This window comes from Saimiri boliviensis, chromosome 1 (assembly GCF_048565385.1).
Source record: "Saimiri boliviensis isolate mSaiBol1 chromosome 1, mSaiBol1.pri, whole genome shotgun sequence".
NCBI classification, from domain to species: Eukaryota; Metazoa; Chordata; class Mammalia; order Primates; family Cebidae; genus Saimiri; species Saimiri boliviensis.
The window spans coordinates 140299109-140314904 of NC_133449.1; the positions used below are offsets into that span (position 1 = coordinate 140299109).

At 46.0% G+C, this 15796-nt stretch overlaps 1 non-coding gene across 1 annotated transcript; it reads right to left on the reverse strand.

Annotated features, from left to right (window-relative positions):
- Positions 1-8687: 8687 nt before the first annotated feature.
- LOC141581837 (U4 spliceosomal RNA) lies at positions 8688-8828 on the reverse strand. The gene has a single exon (XR_012514606.1). It is a non-coding gene; the product is annotated as a U4 spliceosomal RNA (small nuclear RNA).
- Between the last annotated feature and the right edge of the window lie 6968 nt (positions 8829-15796).

A 15796-nucleotide genomic window follows, 5' to 3' on the forward strand; every position in this document is an offset into this window, starting at 1 on the left:
TGAGTGATCTTTCATGCACATTGCTAAGTGGAAGAAGACAGTGTGAGGAGAATCCACACAGTGTGACCTCATTTAATGAGATTCTGGAGAAGAGAAACTACACAGATGGGAAGCCATAGGCTGCGTGGGGTGGGGGTTTGAAGTGTTCCATATGATACTTTTATAGGACATACCGGCCACTATCCATTTGTCAAAGCATGCAGAATTTTACAGCTAAATGGGTAAATCAAACTCTATTCAAATTAACTAATATTATTCAGGATGTGGAGTATTCCAGTACAGAATCCATAATATGAAAAATAATTTAACTTTGTTACAAATTACAATGGTTTGGATGTGGTTTGTCCCTGCAAAAACTCATGTTGAAATTTGACCTCCGAGGTGGCAGTGTGGTGAGGTGGTGCCTAGTGGAAGGTGGTTGGATTATGGAGATCAATCCCTCATGAATAGATTAATGGCCTCCCACGGGGGTGAGTTCTGTCTGTACTCACAGGAATGGATTAATTCCTGCAAGAGTAGATAGTCAAAAAGAGTGTTGCTTCCTTGGCTTCCCTCCTGCTTTCACACTTGCTGTGATCTCTGGTGCACCCCTTGCTCCCCTTCCACTTTCCACCATGAGGCAAAAAAGACTGAGGCCCCGCCAGATGCAACTGCCCAATCTCGGACATTACAGCCACCAATATTGTGAGCCAAATGAACCTACTTTACTTACCAATTACCCTGCCTCTGGGCACGGTGGCTGAAGCCTGCAATCCCAGCACTTTGGGAGGCTGAGGCGGGTGGATCACAAGGTCAAGAGATCGAGACCATCCTGGTCAACATGGTGAAACTCCGTCTCTACTAAAAATACAAAACATTATCTGGGCATGGGTGGTGCGTGCCTATAATCCCAGCTACTCAGGAGGCTGAGGCAGGAGAATTACCTGAACCCAGGAAGTGGAGGTTGCAGTGAGCCGAGATCAGGCCATTGCACTCCCGCCTGGGTAACGAGAGCGAAACTCCGTCTCAAAAAAAAAAACAAATTACCCTGCCTCAGGTATTGTGTTACAGAAGCACAAAATGGACTAAGACGTAAATGTGGGAAACAACTCTCTGAAGGTGTAGCGAAAACGGTGCTGACCTAAGTCTCTTTAACAATGAACAGAATCTGTAGGCTGAAGGAAAGTAAACTATACTTCATCATTGGATTCCATTTTATAAAGTTCTTTCCAACAGGGATAATGGTGAACAATTGTAAAACCACAGTATCTGTATCTGGAATCAAACAATGAGTTATATAAGTCGCAGATGGTAGGAACCAGGTCCCTCACTGTTGAAGTGGGAGGTTATAAATTAGCAAGGGGAGAAGGGTAGAAAGAGTCATGTGATAGTAGATCAGAGGTGAAGACATCAACATAAACTTGTGTTTAGTTTAATACAGATACATACAGTTCCACATCAAAACCTTCCTAACTAGGTGTGTATAGGTAGGTGACATACACACACACACTTCCTAGCATTGCTAATGAGAGACAAGACACAATGTGCTCACTCAGCAGCCAGATACAAGTTTTCCTACCATTCTGAAAGGAATCGGGTTCATTGAAGAAATGTGTGATACTAGAACCGGGACAGTAAATATATGAGCCAGGATAATCTTGAAGTATCAGAAAGTAATTACTAAAAAAAAATTGAAATATGTCAAAGGAAAATTGGAGCCAATAAAAAGAGCTACCGCTGGCCAACACAGGAATGAACTGTTCAACATAATGCTGCAGTGTTTAATACTAACTAAAGCTTCAAGTAATTATCTAGGTGTCTCCATTTGTATGTGTATGTGAATAAGCAAATGGAATTGAATAGAAATCTCCTTTGCAAAAGAATTTCAAATACTTAATGTAGACACTCAGCCATCAAGAAGGTGGAGCTAACGTCTCACTCCTTGAGTATGGCTTTACATATGTGTAAACTTATTTTTCACATTTTTTTCTTGTACTGTGGATGTGTCCTGGGTTCATTCTCTAAAATGCTGTTCAACTTAGACCAGAAAAAAAAATAACCTTATAGATTCTATTTCAATTCATGGATATTTTAACAAGAGTGACTTTGTAAAAATATGTTTCAATGGCTGATTGACTCATTGTGACTGGATCACTTATTCCAAATATTTCTTGTCTGTTTTTTCCAGTGTCTACCTTTTAGCCATAATACACCAGAATCAAATATTGGCCACTGGGAAAAAATATTTAAAGAAAAAAAGAATGTGAACCGAACTTGTGACCACGATAATTCAATGTCTCACTGCAACACTTCCTAAAACAGAAAAGTTTGAAAGGATATTCAAAGTCAATTTCCTCAATAGGGCTTTGCAGAAAATGAGGAAACTAGAGAAACAAAATTGACAGGACACCCTATGGGTGATTTTAGATGTTTCTATGTTTTATGGGGAAAAAATACTTTACCTTTAAAATAATCACAAAGAATTATTGGAAACCCAAACTCTGGAATGTTTCCAAATTTAGTTGAACTTCTATGTAATTCTGTCTATTTAGCTAGTCATGAAGTTGATACTTTTTTTTTAAATCTCTGCCTTATTTGTGTAATAAAATATGCAATGAATAATTAATGCTCATAGGAAAACATGTTTGACCCTGTGAAAAGAAAATAAATCTTGGGGACCCAAAATCACTACTCTAAAGGGAAAAGTCAAGCTGGGGACTGCTTAGGGCAAACCTGCTTCTCCTTCTATCCAAATCACCCATCCGCTCACCAACATAAATGCATATCTGATTGCCTCATTTGGAAAGGGTAATCAGCAACTCAAAAGAATGAAACCATTCATCATGATCTACCTATGATCTGGAAGCCCCCTGGTCTGGCCTTCTCTTCAAGTTGTCTCATGTTTCAGGACTGAACCAATGTACATCTTACACATAATGATTGAAGTCTCATGTCTCCCTGAAATGTATAAAACCAAGCTGTGCTCCTACCACCTGGGGCACATGTTGTCAGGACCTCATGAGGATACATCACGGGGGTGGGGACCCTCAAACTTGGCAAAATTAACTCCCTAAAAAATCTAAGACCTGTCTCAGATTTTTGGGGTTCATACATGTAATGTAGGATGTTAATGTTTGTAAAACACACATTATTCTATCTACTATTAAAACTATACTGCCAATTAACCTTCGACTTTCTCAACAAAATAAAAATGTTCAGGTACAAATAATATATTGAAATTTAAATAATGTTGCAAGTTTTCATATGCCTACATTTTATTATTTAATATGCCTGTTTTGACTACTTTAACGCTATAAGAAAAATGAGTAATTAAAACATGAATAAAAGTGTTTACGGGGGTGGACATGTTTCCTCCAGCCTCAGGATTGGGGTGACTTGAAAGGCACCTGCCCATCCCCAGCTTTCATCCCAGCTGTCCTGATGGTGGCTCTAAGCATTTCTCCTCTCTCTATATGAAGACCTCACCCCAAAAACAAACCCAAATCTTACAATATGTTAGGGCATGCTACGATGATGAGCAGCCAAAGCCTCAGGCAAGGGATGCTTCTGAAAACAAGACTTGTAGAATATGATGTGTGGAAGTGAAGCCAGTGTCGGAGTTCCTTCCTCTGCACACGGGGAGCAGACAAGAAGCTTTTGCCTCACCTTCCTCACATGGCCTGCAGCCACATCTCCCCAGGTCAGACTTGAGGAGAACAAAACTTTGGTCTTCACTGTGGACACGCTACCAGGTGCTCCAAAGCCATGGCCTCTCATCAGGTGGGTCCTGAGGAGAACAAAGCTCTGCTTCTAATCCTAACCCCATCCCTAGACTTTGACCCTGACCCTAAACCCTGATCCATACCCTGGTCTATAATTCTGACCCTAACTTTGACCCTGACTTTTATCTTGACCCTGACCATGACCCCACCTCTAACCATACTTCCAGCCCTGACCCTGACCCTGACCCAGACCCCAATTCTAACCCTATTATTATCACTACAATCTATCTCTAATCTTACCCTCTAGTGCCAAACAGCTGTACCCAAAAGCGCTTTTTGATTATTTAACTTCTTTTCCTTGAATTCTCTAAGGACATCCTAAAGGAGATGTCATTATGTATTCTGCAGTCCCTCTGAGTGGTATGGCTTCAGATAAGAAGTTCTAACACTTTGCAAGACAGAAGAAGTGTGAAAGGTAGCAGCACTGGGTTGTCAGGAATGCATGTTGGTATTCATGATAGTCATTGGCGCTGTTCTCCACATATTTTCAGTTCATTTTTTATGAACGCATTCTGATTGTTCCATCCCAGCTACTTAAATGTTTGCATGGCCACGTGACTTCTTTCTTTTTTTTATTTTTTATTTATTTTTTTTTTTTGCCATTGCAGGTGAGAAGAAATAATATGTGACTTTTTCAGGAGAAATCTCCAAGAAACAGTTCTATCCAGCATGCTTTTTGTCTTTTCTAGAGCAATGGGGATATTATTGATGGTACCTCCTTCAGCCTCAATTCCTGTGTTGGGATGACACAGCACAGAGCTACCTCTCACCTGACCCATGATGAGATGCAAATAAATGAGGAAGAAGATTTTTGAGCCACTGAAACTTGGAGGTTGGTTGTCACCGTGGTTTAACCAGCCCCCACTGACTGATGCAGGGCTGAAGAATGAGTCAGATCTGGGTCTGGACATGTGAAGTGCACTCCTCCAGGCTAAGTAAAGTTCAAGTCTTGTTGCAAAGGTAACAGTGAGCACGATGTGTTATTAGCAAGCGTGTGGGATACATAAGGCATGTCAGGTGAGAATAATGAGAAACTCAACTTTAAAAAACAGTGCTAATTTGGACTGTGGAGAGATTCCAATGTCCTACTTAGCATTTGAGACTGTGATGGCTGAACAAACTCATTAAGAACCCTAAATGAAGGCTTGGGATAAATATCCGAGGGTATCTAATATACCAATTATTCATCCTATAATGGGCAGAGTCCTTGACCCATTCTAGGGAGACTTCCAAAAGAAAAAAGACCTGCATTTCTCCAACAACCCACATCCAGAGACTTTCTTGCACTTCTGAGCTGTGGCTAACACTCCTCACCTTTCATTCTGTCCTCAGTGTTTTGGGGAAACACCTTTAACTCTCTCTGACTTACAGGTTAGTAAGTGGCCCTTATAATTCCCTCCAGAGATAGAAAAGACTAATGATGAGGGAGTCTGAGCTCACAGCAGCAAGCAAGCATGTGTGCTCAGCAGCCACGTGGCTCATCTGCTGGATTACTACATACGACATTCTGCAATGTTGCTTAACACAACAGGACTCTCTCCCCACTCAGAAGGTTAAATTGCTCACCTACTTCTTTTTTGGCCCTCTTGGGCTCCTAAAATGAAAAGAACTCTAGGTTGATACAGTGAGTCAAAGGAGTGCCAACCGTATCATAGCAAAATAAAGATCCCTAAAAAATCCCTAGCCTAAGATGACAGCCTTGGCTGAGTAAGTCTGAATGTGCTGACAGTGTACATAGGAGCGTGAAGGTGGTCAAAATGTTCACATTCAAGAACTTCCACACAGATTGCAAGAAAAGAGGGAAGAATGGAGATGGCAGCAAGAGTCCCTAAAATAAAAGCAGATGTTTTGAGATCAGTTATATTCTTTCTGACAAAAATTAGAGACAGAAACCAAATTTTCACCCGAGGCAACAATTAACTGGGCAATAAGCCAGAGGCACATGTGGCGTAGAGAGATTTAAGTGTTCTCCCTTATATTAATATAAATACTAAATTAACATCATATAAATATAAACACTTGGGTCTACAGTAGTTTTAAAGGAGATCTCACAAACGGGTTTGGCTTTTGAAGGTTAGCACTGATGGTCCAGAGAATTCATTTCGTTCCAGAGAGAGAAAGAGAGGAATTTTTCAGGTCTTTTCAGGAAGGCATCTGGCTTTGCCTTGCCTTGTATGTTTGCATATGGCAGAAGAAGACAGAATTTCACAGATTTAAGGTGTGAAAAGTCACTGGGTGCTTTAAGAAGCCTGGGATTCTTCTTGAAAAAATAAGTTTGTGGAGACAAAATGAGTTGGAGAAGGTTGTTATTGAAGTGAAGCAGAATTGCTTTTAGTAATCTGCTTATTATCCTCAACGTCACCTCCTTAACCTCTAACCCTAAACCCTAACCCCGTGACCCTAACCCTACCCCTACCCCAATCCCTCATCCTACTCTTTAGCCCTGACCCTTGACCCTTGACCCTTGACTCCAACCCAAAAACCCCAACACCAACCCTAAACTTAACTCCTAACCCTACCACTAACCTTAACACTTTACATCTGCTCAGATTCTCCAGCAAAAGCAGGGACCCTTGGCTCCCAGCTGTGCACCACTGCATCTGGCACAGGATTCCGTAGCAGTCCCCAAATAGGCACATGAATGCCCACTGTGCCAGCCATGCAGTGGAAGCCTGCGCTATATTCTCACTTCCAGAACCAGGGCCCAGCACCTGCATCAGGCTGCTCAGGGCTGAAGTGAGCTGGGACACCCAAGGTCTTCATAAGACCAAGGCTATCTCATGCCTCATGTCACAGAGCGAGACGCAGACCCAGCAGCACCGCACGCCCCCTTCTTCCCTCCGCTGCAGCTCGTCAACCTTCCAAGTCAGGGGCCCTTCCCTGATGACACTCCAAGCACAAAGCACTGGACTTTCACACAGTGAGGCTGCACACATTATTCTATGTAGATGCCCACTTAGGCCACTGGGAGAAAGGGTGGTAGAAGGAACCTCATGTTGCCCTGTGATATACATGCTCTGGTTTATACAACTGCAAGCCATTTATGAGAAACTCAAGCTGAAACACTACTTGTTTCCAACGTTTTGTCGGGAGAGGATTTACAATGTACACTCCCAAACAAGCTAGCCACAGAGCACACTGACTGCTTCCCCTCTTAAGTCGCTCTGAGGGCCTCCGCATCAGTCCTAGAATTGGAAGATTGGTGGAGAAGAACTGGGATGTTGAGGGGGTACTGGATACTTGCTGGACACCAGCCTCCCCTCACCTAAGCTTACAGACAGCCCAGATCCCGCCTGATAAATCAGACATTTTAACACACACAACTCTCGATAGCAGCACTTACAGAGGTAAAACTCTAAGGCAAAGGATTGTCTCAACTCCTTGGTGTCTCAAGGAACTAAAACACTGCCTAGCACAGGTGCACCATCAACCTTATCACTAAATACGCCTCTATATTTTATTCATCTTTGATTGTGGAAGTGATGTGATAAACACAGTGGACTAACGACCTTTGAGATCTCTTCACAGGATCCTATCTGGTGGACCCCCAGATCTGCCAACACAGAGAAGGCATTGTAAACATGTGCAGGACAGAGGCCAGATAAAACTGTCTCTCAGGCTCAAAGTGGCCTGGCAGTCAGAGGAACCGCCACGTGGGGTCTGGCCCATACAAGGAGTCAGGCTTTCAGCTTGAGGCACCCCACTGCACCTGCAAAACCAAGTTGTGCCTAACAAAGAAGAATCAGCCAGCCTACTCTCCCTAATGAAAGATTCTCCCTGGGGCCTGAAAGCTTGGGGGGATAACTCCTCCCTCCTCAGGCTTGGTCCCAAGGTACAAGACCACGTGCACCAGCAGCTTGGGTCAGCAAGCGAGCAGAAGCCAGAAGAGGACAGGCCAGATGATAAGTACCCCCTGCAGATCAGGAGAGATGCCGTCTAGGTACCACGGAGCAGTTACATCAGACTGGAACACGTCCCATTTACAGGAGATTAGAAAACCCCAGCCTCACCCTCACTTGGGGCTGACACCATTTTAGGCCTCAGCCCGTCTGCACCCAGGCGCTCATGAAAACAGCATGTTGCTCCACACCACCTCGAGCTGTTTGCTGGCGCTCTCGGGGTTTGAACCAATAATAGAGCCTTGCGCCTAATATCCCAGGTGGTAATCCAAGAGTGATATCTGCGTGACACGCCTCCTCCTCCACCCTCCATATCCAAGCCATCACCAAGGATACATGCCGGCCAGGCAAGGTAGCTCATGCCTATAAGCCCAGTACTTTAGGCGGCTGAGGCATGTGGATGACCTCAGGTCAGGAGTTCAAGACTGGCCTGGCCAACTTTGGAAAAGCCTGTCTCTACTAGAAATTCAAAAACTAGCCAGTGTGATGGCAGGCACCTGTAATCCCAGCTACTCAAGAGGCTGAAACAGGAGAATCGCTTGAAACTGGGAGGCACAGGCTGAAGTGAGCCCAGATCACGTCATTTCACTCCAGCCTGAGCAACAGAGCAAGACTCTGTCTCAAAAAAAAGAAAATAATTAGTATAATTTTGTCTCCAGAAGAGGGGTCTTGTCCCAGGCCCCAGCAACAGGATTTTGGATCTCACATGAAATGGAATTTATGGCAAGTCACACAGTCTAGTGACGTTAAAAGGGTTTATTAGCCACTACTAAGTGACAGAGCAGGGAGTCCTCAGAAAGCAAGAGGAGGAATGCACCTGTTTTAAAGAAAAAAAAATTTTTTTTGAGATGGAGTTTTACTCTTGTCACAATGACATGATCTAGGCTCACTAAAACCTCTGCTTCCTGGGTTTGAGGATTCTCCTGCCTCAACCTCCCAAGTAGGGGGATTACAGGTGTGCACCACCACGTCTAGCTAATCTTTTTGTATTTCTTTTCCATTTTTTTATTTAATTTTTTAAATTCCATTCCTGTAGAAACTTCCAAAAATTGCCAATGCTGACTATATTTCCAGTCGTCATGGTGGGGTATTGGGAAAAGTTTTCAATTAGCCATAATCGCACCTCAGATAAACCTCATTGGCTACGATACTGACACTGTGCAAAGCTATTTTTTTTTTATTTTTAGTAGAGACTGGGTTTCACCATGTTGGCCATGCTGATGTCCAACTTCTGGCCTCAGGTTATCTGCCCTCCTCGGCCTCCCAAAGTTACATTACATTAATGTAAACTTAATGTTTACATTAAGTAATCACACCTGTAATCCCAGTACATTAACGTACAAACAGAATTACTTAATATTTGTTTATATAGGTTATTAAGAATAGTGTTGTCTCTTATGAAGGATTGTAATCAGTTTGTGTCAGGCTATTAGTATTGCTACTTTTCTTTGTTACTACTGATTTTAACAATAATTTATTAGTGTACTATTACCTTTAAAACTCATTTTTAAATTAAGAATGCTTTTTGCTTAAAGTACTGGTATATTTTTATAAGTTTTGGGTCTTTATTTAGTTATTAACTTGTTCCTGCAACCATAAATATTTTATAACCAAAGGTGCTCAATCCCTAAATATATGATCCAACAGATTTAACCTGTGTGTGTGTGTGTGTGTGTGTGTGTGTGTGTGAGAGAGAGAGAGAGAGAGAGAGAGAGAGAGAGAGAGACAGGGTCTCACTCTGTCTCCCAGGCTTGAGTGCAGTGGTGTGATCATGACTGGCTCACTGAGGCCTCAAACTTCTGAGCTCAAGCGATCCTCCAACCTCAGCCTCCTGGATATCTTGGACCACAGGCACGAGCCACCATGCCAGCTAATTTTTATATTTTTTGTAGACATGAGGATCTCAATATTTTCCCAGGCTGGTCTTGAACTCCCAATCTCAAGTGATCCTCCCGCCTTGGCCTTACATTTGTGAGCCCTGCACCCTGCCCAGATTTAGCTTTTTCTAAAGCTTTTATTTAAAATAAAGTCACTACGGTTAAGATGCCTCTGACAGTTTTGCATTTTAAGTGCAAAGACTATGTTAAGTGAATTTTTCCATCAGTTGTAAAACGTGCATCCATGTTTATCTCATTCCTATGGTTTCCAGTTAATTGTCCCTTCTTCCTTTTTGGAAACACACCGGCCAGTCGGCTCCGTGTCAGTTTGCATTTCCAGAAGGAGGGCGCTGAACACTCTGCTCTCCGACTTCAGGTGGTGCAGTGGGACGGCCACCAGAGGGCGCGCGTCCTCCACCAGCGCTGGGAGTGCCCCCATCCACCAGCAGAGGGCGCGCTGGAGCAAGGCGGCGTAACTGCCTGACGGCCAAGCTCCTCTAACAATCAGACGCCCGGCTTTACAGAGGCTGACAACTCCAGATACGACACGTGAAAGGGTCTTGGGGTTACAGTTCTAGAAATTACACGGGAAAGGATCTTGGTCCATGGAGTAGGTGTGGGGTGGGGGCTTGAACTCGTGTAAGTTAAAACAAGGCCTTACGGAAAGATTCCCCCACGCCATGCCTGCGATCTATAAGGTGGCGCCCGCTCAGCCAGCCTTTACTTCTATTGAAATGCAGTGTGGAAGTCAAGGGGGAGGTGATCTTAGATGCTTGGGTCTCTCACCAGGTCACCTCCTCCCTGCACACGGCCACTCTCCCACCTGGGCTACTTTCCAGTCACTCACAATCGCTGAGCAACTGTGGAAAGAGGACAGCTGTGGAGCCTCTCCCTTGTCCAAGTCACTCTGCTGAGAGACCTGATAACTCGTCTCACTGGAACCTGGACCGCCCTGGGAAGAATACTTCTGCCCCTGTATCTCAGACAAAGACTATGAGGTGGTCAGGCACCGTGGCTCACACCTGTAATTCCAGCACTTTGGGAGACCGAGGCAGTGGATCATGAGGTCAGGAGTTCAAGACCAGCCTGGCCAACATGGAGAAACCCTGTCTCTACTAAAAACACAAAAATTAGCCGGGCGTGGTGGCGGGCACCTATAATCCCAGCTATTTGGGAGACTGAGGCAGGAAATTGCTTGAACCCGGTGTCAGGTCTCCATATTCAAGCCTAGAGCCTCAAAGTCTGAAGTCCTGCTTGCCTCCTGATCATCTCCCAACCCCCGACCCCCGCGTTCGCCACTGTCCCTGAACGCCCAGCGGAGATTCCCCGGATAAGCCCCTCCTCACCCAACCCTGCCATCTCAACTGATCTTATGATAATGTGAATGCCTCTCACCCGTCCTGTCATCTTAACTGCTCTTCTGCCTCACCCCAGCCGCCACTGTAACTGAACCTGGGGTCATGTACACTCCTTGCCCCTACCCACCGCTGTAACTGATCTTACTCTGTGACTTTCCACTGCCCGCCCCAAACTTGTAAAACCAACTCCTATCCCACTGCCCTTTGCTAACGCCCTTTTCCACCTTAGCCGACCTGCACCCAGATGAGTAAACCGCCACGTTGCCCACACAAAGCCTGTCTGGTGGGTATCTTCATTCAAAGCAAGAATTTTCACCATTTTGGTACCAAAACCTGGCATGGGGGAACTCCTACAGGAGACCAAACCCCCGTCCCTGCTCTTGTGCTCCCTCCATGAAGAGAACCTACCAACCTGGGTCATCAGACCAGCCCACACACACACCACCGGCTGTTTTGGTAAGCAGTCTCATTATTTGCTTTCCCATTCTTTTATCTTTTCCTTTCGGTTTCATCATTTTTCCACCACAAACACAAGGAAAATCAGGTAAACCAGGTTCTTCCGTGAGGTTCGGGACCCGAAAAACCCTATGTAGGTCACGGATTTGGAGACCCAGGTTCCCAGGGGTTGGGCTATCGTGGAGATGTTCACCCTAGTCACTGGCCCACCAGGCTCAGAGTTGATATTGGTGGCAGGTCAACATACAGGACGCTCTCTTTGACCGCTCACCAACGATGAGGTTCAACCCAGGCTCACCGAGGGACGCCTGTTGAGCGGCTGGGGTGCGTGCCTGTTCTCCTTGTCTCTGCTGTCTTTCCAGAACCCTGGGCAATCGTCCATCCTCTATCCCTCCCTCCTCTTCGCTGGCCTGTGTTCTAAAGAACCTCAAACCTCTCCAACTGTCCCCTAACCTAAAACCCAAACGTCTCTGTAAACACTGCGTTCTCTTTACTGGGCCACTGCATGGTTGCAATACAAGTTAAACAATGGTTCCAATTGGCCAAAAATTGGCACCTTTCACCTCTATTTTATGAAATAAAGGCAATTTTCATCACAACATGGGCAAATGGTCTGAAATTCCCTACGTCCAGGCATTTTTTTTTTACACACCAATCCCTCCCTGATCTCTACTCCTTCTCTTCATTTCCGTGTGCCTCTCCTTCCTCTGCGGGTTAGCCAGACTCCTCCCTGTTCATCAACCTTGCGACCTTTCTCCTTCCCACCTGTGAACCAGGCCCTCATCCAGGACCTAACCCCACTCCAGAGCCTTCCTCCTCTTCCTCTGCCCACAACCCGCCTCCTCATGCCCCTCCTGTCACCTCCCCACCTCGTACGCGGCCCGGCTTACAGTTAATCCTGTGGCTGCCTCCTGCACCCCTGCCCGACAATCCCCCTTCCAGAGGTGACTGGAGCCAAAGGCACAGTTAGGGTGACGTTCCTTCCCTTTATCTAACCTTTCCCAAATCGACAACCGGTTAGGCTCCTTTTCATCAGATCCTCAATACTCTTCACCCAGTCCAGTAATCTCACCCGGAGTGAATTAAACGTCACCCTTACTTCCACTCTCACCCCTAAAAAATGCTTAATATGCATTTTATCACCCAGTCAACCCCAACATTACAAAAAGGTACAAAATTAAAATCTGGCCCTCAAACCCCACCCAGGGAATTAGGCAACCCTACCTTCAAGGTGTTCAATAACAGGGAGAAATCTGCCCGGCTGCACATCTCAGAACTGCAGATGCTGCCTCCTCGGTAAGACAAACCCCAGGCATGCCACCGGCTCACAGAGACTTCAGAGCACCCAGACTGCAACGCATCCAGCCGACCCCCCGGACCTTGCTTCACGTGTCGGAAACCTGGCCACTGGGCCAAGGAATGCCCGCAGCCTGGGATTCCTCCTGAGCCTTACCCCATCTGTGCGGGGCCCCCACAGAAAGTCGACTGTTCGACTCAGGTCACTGCTCTGAGAGCTCCTGAAGCTCCAACCCTCGGCTTGGCGGCTAAAGACTGATGCTGCCCGACCATCTCGGAAGCCCCCTGGACCTTCACAGATGCCAAACTTAGGGTAACTCTTACGTGGAGGGCAAGTCCATCCCCTTCTTAATTAGCACAGAGGCATCCACCCCACGCTGCCTTATTTTCAAGGACCTGGCTCCTTGGCCGCCATGCTGTCGTGGGAATTGACGGCCAGGCCTCTCAAAACTCCCCATGTCTGGTGTCAATCAGGCCAGCACTCCCTTCCACGTTCTTTCCTGATCATCCCCACCTGTCCAGTTCCCCTGTTAGGCTGGGATATGCTAGGGAAATTGTCTGCCTCCTTGACTGTTCCTGGGCTACAGCCACACCTCATTGCTGCCCTCCTCCCCAAACCTGTACCTCCCTCAATAGCTCCCCTTACGTCCCCAAACCTTAAGCCTAGGGTGTAAAACACTACCTTCCAATCCGTTGCTACAAGTCACTCACCCCTCCTCATCCCCTTAGAACCTAACCACCCTTACCCTTCCCAGCCCCATACCCCATCCCACAACTGCCTTTAAAAGTAAAGCTTGTTACCACCTATCTATTGAAACATGGCCTTTTAATTCACCCTCCTGATTCTTCGGCATCTGTACTCAAAGGAGGAACACATATCCCCTTCCGAAGCCCAAATTTCTTCCCATCTTTTATAATCTTTCGCCAGCATACACACGCTCCCCCTGCCAACAGCATCCACTAAATTTCCCAAACCTCAACCCCCCCCCCCCCCAACAAAACAACAGCTTATCTCCCTCCGGGGTGTGGTTGCTACTTCATCTCAGGATACCAGGTTTTGCTATTCTAACTAAGCCATTGTATAAACTCACTAAAGAAAACTTATCCAAATCTATTAATCCTAAATCCTTTCCTCACTCCTCCTTTTGCTCCTTAAAAAACAGCTCTAAAAGCAGCTCCCTCCCTAGCTCTCCCCAACCTGTCTCAACACTTTTTCATTCTATTCCTCTAAAGTCCAGGGCTGTGTGGTCAGGATTCTCACATAGGAGCCAGGCCCATGGCCTGCAGCCTTTTTATCCAAACAACTTAACCTCACAGCCCTGGGCAGGCCCTCATGACAACTCGCAACAGTAGCTGCTGACCTGATACTCTTAGAATCCCTCAAAATCACAGGCTCCACCCCACTTAGCCTCTGGCTCTCACCGCCTCCAAAGCTTTGTCTTTACACCTCACACACTTACGTTTAGACCCTCGCCTTCTCCAGCTTTAAGCAGTCATCCCTACTGCTTAAACCACACCTCAAAAAGTCTGTTTCTATTATTTCCTAACTGTGCCCAAATTCACGGCATTCATTTACTTTTACATGCCCTGCTTTTCTATAGGTTGTCGGTTTACACGTTTCCTCCAGGCAGTTACAGCTGACATTTCACTCTTCATCCGGCTCCCGTTCTCTGCTCAAACACAATCTTGTTAATGAAAATGAGCGGTTGCTTATACATACTGTACGCTTCCTCACACACCATGAAAACAAAAGCTCTCCCTCCACACAGTTACCCCACCAAGCCCTGCAACGGCAGCAGCCCTTGCTGGTTCCCTTGGCTTTCAGGTCCAAAGCTCCAGAAAAAATGTTGTTTTTATGTAAAGCAGCCTGGCCTCGTATATAATGCCGTCAATAAATTAAGAGAGCCCAAAAGCGCACGAATCAGGCAAATGGTTATTCTGGACCTGGCTGGACGGGCTGGACACTGTCTAACTGAGGTCACGGCTCCTCCCAATCCTTACTCCTTTAATACCCATCTTTCTTCTTCTGTTCGGACCCAGTATCTTCTGCTTAGTCTCCCAATTCATACAAAACTGCATCCAGGCGATCACAAGTCGGCAGATACTGCTGTAGATGACCCACAGTTCCGCGCGGTGCCTCTAAGTCCCCCAGCAGCTTAAGCATTCATAAGGCAGAACGTATTGTCCAGACCTTCCTTATTTGCACACCTGTCCTGTTCCCATTTCCACCCTGTCTCCCTCGCTCAAAAAAAAAAATATTTTACGTGCCCCCGCAGTCCCGTCAGGCATGAAGTAACCTTAAGAAACGTCACCCTCACCCACAGAAACCTGTGCTCACCCCCTCTTCTCTAATTCTTTCTCTATATATATTAAAAGACAGGTATGTCAGGTCTCCATATGCAAGCCTGAAGTCCTGCCTGCCTGGGCTGATCGTCTCCCACCCGCCGACCTGCGTTTGCCATTGTCTCTGAGCACCCAGCGGAGCTTCCCTAGACAAGTCCCTCACCCAACACTGCCATCTCAACTGTTCTTATGACAATGTGAATACCCCTCACCCATCCTGTCATCTTAACTGCTCTTCTGCCTCACCCCAGCCGCCACTGTAACTGAACTTGTGGTCATGTACACTCCTTGCCTCTACCCCACCACTGTAACTGATCTTACTCTGTGACTTTCCACTGCCCCCTCCCCAAACCTGTAAAATTAACTCCCATCTCACTGCCCTTTGCTAAGGCACTTTTCGCCCACAGCCGACCTGCACCCAGGTGAATAAACAGCCACGTTGCCCACACAAAGCCTGTCTGGGGGGTCTCTTCATTCAAAGCACGAATTTTCAACACCCGGGAGGCAGAAGTTGCAGTGAGCTGAGATCGCTCCACTGCACTCCAGCCTGGGCAACAGAGTGAGATTCCATCTCAAAAATAAAAATAAAAGACAAAGGTTATGAGGCTAGCGGAGACTGTGACCAAGCACATGACCCAAGCTTTGTCAGCAGTAGCTGAGTTGGAACTAGGTTCTCACATTCACAGGATGCGATGACGGCCTCCTGATTACAAGATCCAAAGTGTGACTGGCACTTCCATTAACATGTACAGATGTTTGTCTGCAATCTATGTATGAGCATTTTCATGCATCAAATTTTGCCAGGA